General features: G+C 29.8%; 1 pseudogene; it reads left to right on the top strand.

Moving 5' to 3' along the window:
* Positions 1–3,026, top strand: part of LOC137655615 (uncharacterized) — a 150,524-nt pseudogene that overhangs the window by 131,901 nt on the left and 15,597 nt on the right.

Raw genomic sequence — 3,026 nt, 5'->3', positions numbered from 1 at the left:
ATGTTTCGAATAACTTCCCTACCCTTATTTTCAATTGATACGATATTTACTTATATATATATATATATATATATATAATGTGTGTATATATATATATAATGTGTATATATATATATATATATATATACGACAACCATCTCTCATTTGCTTATCGTGATTTTAAATAATTCCCATTCTTTGTATAAGAATATATTTTATAATTATATTTGCGTCATATATAGTTTTATATAATTTCTTATACTTCGGTCTATGGAATAACTATATATATCTCAAATTAATTCTTGAATAGTTGATACGTATTAAAACATGACCTTCTTAAAAGCTTATTTTAAGAAAAACTCAAGATAATCAACTGAAAAAAATATATTAGAAGACAATATATATAAAAAACATATGGAGTTTAAACCATTTAGTGTCCCAAACGTTATAAAAACTGTTGGGTTAATTTCGTCACTGAGTGTACATATGAGAATGAAGTGGTCAAGATAAAAAAAAAAAAGAACTGCTGATGTCAGCAAAAACGAGTTTAATTAAACTTAAGAGTGACCATTATTTTTAGTTCAGAGTAGTTTATTTTAGAAGGCAAATTTGCCAACTGTAAGTTTCGTGTCAGTACATTAGTGACTCTCTTTTATGTAAGTGATACTCGAGTATTAACTCGAGTATTAACTCGAGTAATAGGTCTGTAATTACACCTCTTAACATACACAATGAAAATAAACTTTACAAATACCAGCATTTATTTTCGAGTGGCTGGAATTGATAGCAATTGCTGGCTAATAGTTATTCCATTCCCTTACATAACATGGAAGATATATTTTTCAGCTATATATATATATATAATATATATATATATATTAGGTAAAACTGGTTATACCTTGAGATAAAAACTAATAAAGATTGACAAATATTTCATTATTATAAGAAAAAATTGTTGTGTACATGCTCGAGTTCAGCCTAACGCCATTAGACCTTAGACCTTTTATATAGATAGATTGATAGATAGATAGATAAGTAGATAGATGGATGGATAAACAATATACTTGAGTGAGTAATAAGAAAGAACACTTTAGACCTAACCCTTAAGTTCAAACTCTCTCAAAAAATAACTTAGACCTTTTTTATATATAATGAATATCCTCTTTTTAGAAGATAAAGAATATACTTAAGCACGAGTGTAAAAGAATATACTCAAGCATGAATCTAAGAAAGACCACCATGGACCTAACCTCAAGTTTTACTAACTCCAAAATATCTTAGACCTCTTTTTTGGATAGATAAAGAATATACTTAAGCATGGGTCTAAGAAAGAGCACTTTAGATTCAACCCTTAAGTTTAACCTCCCACTAAAATATGTTAGACCTCTTTTTATATAAAGAATATACTATAAGCATGAGTCTAAGATAAAACACCCTAGACCTAACCCTCAACTTCAACCTAACTCCAAAATATCTTAGACCTCTTTTAGCTAGATAAAGAATATACCTAAGCATGGACTAAGAAAGTAGACCATGAAACATAATCCTCAAGTTCACCCTAACTCCAATATATCTTAGACCGCTTTTTACTTTAGATAGATAAAGAATATACCTAAGCATAGAACTAAGAAAGAATGCCATAGACCTAATCCTCAAGTTTACCCTAACTCCAATATATCTTAGACCTCTTTTTACTTTAGATAGATAAAGAATATACCTAAGCATAGAACTAAGAAAGAATGCCATAGACCTAACCATCAAGTTTAACCTCCTCTAAAATATCTTAGACTTCTTTTTTATATAAAGAATATACCTAAGGCATAGAACTAAGAAAGAATGCCATAGACCTAACCATCAAGTTTAACCTCCCTCTAAAAAATCTTAGACTTCTTTTTATATAAAGAATATACCTAAGCATGAAACAAAGAAACTACACCCTAGGCCTTACCATAAATTGTCTCTCCACAGCGCCTCAAACGATTGGACCTCTCCTACATGAAAGCCATTCGACCTACAGAGTTTATCCGTCTCATCCCAAACTTGTCGCACATGGTCTACCTGAACCTCAGGATGACGGAAACTACAGACCAGGTATGTATACAGTCTATACAGACTTCTTCATATGCTAAATCTGTTTTTAATCTTTAATATATTGCAAGATGGTGGTTCTCTTTACATTGGAAGCTTGTTAGCATGCATAAGTTCTTGTCTAGGGGTTTCTCAACCTGGGGTACATGTACCATTCATGTACCCTTAGTGGTACACTTTTTCACTCTTCAGACGGTACATTGGATCCTATAGAATAGAGTACCACTGAATACATGATATAATCTACATAAAGATTGATTAATAGAATTATATCAATATCAATTTCATTGTTTCCTTTTATATCCTCAATTTTAGGGTTGCAAAGGAACCTATAAAAATTCCAAGGGCTCTAGAAGGATACATAGGGTTGGGAACTCTGTTCTAGACGGTATAAAAAAGAAAAAAAATATGTAATCTCTGCATTTGTGATTTTCAGGAAATATTTAATGATGTTTTCGCCTTCTTATAAATTCTTTCATTGTTGTTTGCAATTTTATGTTCAGTATAGCATTTACCTTCAATTTGCGTACATTTATTTTATGTTAAGAATGCCTGGACTATTGGTTCACTGATTTTTATAAGCCAATAGGAAATTATTAACGAGGTTTTCGCCTTCTTTATAAGTTATTTAATTGTTAGCAATTTTAAGTTGTTCAGTATAGCATTTACTTGCAATTACATACATTTATTTAATGTTGAAAATCTTGGCCTATTAATTCATTGCTTTTTATGAGCCAATAATTAAACCAATAGATTATTTTTGGTATATTAATTTTTTTTTCTTTTTTTAGAGAAATGTGTTTTAAGAAAACTTGCACGTGTTTAGGCTTTCAATAACTGTTATAAAAAATACTTTGTTTAGGCCTACCACACATTTTCTCTTTTTGTTGAGCCTCGTTAAACTGTATTTCATACTACAAACTAATAATAAAATAATCTTCCTGACCATATATTACTGT

Source organism: Palaemon carinicauda, chromosome 16, assembly GCF_036898095.1.
Source record: "Palaemon carinicauda isolate YSFRI2023 chromosome 16, ASM3689809v2, whole genome shotgun sequence".
Taxonomy (NCBI): domain Eukaryota; kingdom Metazoa; phylum Arthropoda; class Malacostraca; order Decapoda; family Palaemonidae; genus Palaemon; species Palaemon carinicauda.
Note: the sequence above shows the minus strand (reverse complement) of the source record. Positions and strands in the feature narration are given on the sequence as shown.